This window comes from Nestor notabilis, unplaced genomic scaffold, assembly GCF_000696875.1.
Source record: "Nestor notabilis isolate BGI_N333 unplaced genomic scaffold, ASM69687v1 scaffold24426, whole genome shotgun sequence".
Taxonomy (NCBI): Eukaryota; Metazoa; Chordata; class Aves; order Psittaciformes; family Psittacidae; genus Nestor; species Nestor notabilis.
The window spans coordinates 607-863 of record NW_009932758.1 but is presented as its reverse complement, the minus strand read 5'-3'; the positions used below and the strand labels follow the sequence as shown (position 1 = coordinate 863).

At 64.6% G+C, this 257-nt stretch overlaps 1 protein-coding gene across 1 annotated transcript in view; it reads right to left on the bottom strand.

Annotated features, from left to right (window-relative positions):
- Positions 1–257, bottom strand: part of PAX3 (paired box 3) — a gene marked incomplete at its 5' end in the record, with an annotated part of 75635 nt that overhangs the window by 74839 nt on the left and 539 nt on the right. The gene's annotated exons all lie outside the window — the stretch shown is intronic.

Sequence of the window (257 nt, the reverse complement as noted above, 5' to 3'; positions counted from 1 at the left end):
GGCCAGCCACTTCCACGCACAGGCCGCCCAGCCGGGCCCTTGCCTGCCCCTCACCCTGGCCCAGCTGGGCATGGAGCCGGGCACCACCGCAGCGGAGCAGCGGCTGCCCCGGAGCAGCCCTTTGCCATGTTCAGGTTGCAACCTCCTCACAGCCCCTGGCCAACTACCAACACAACCTTTTCCCAACAGTTTTAAGAGGAGAAGAAGTGAAACTTGTGGCTCTCTGCCCTGCCCACGGCTGCAGAGACTGGAGGCTC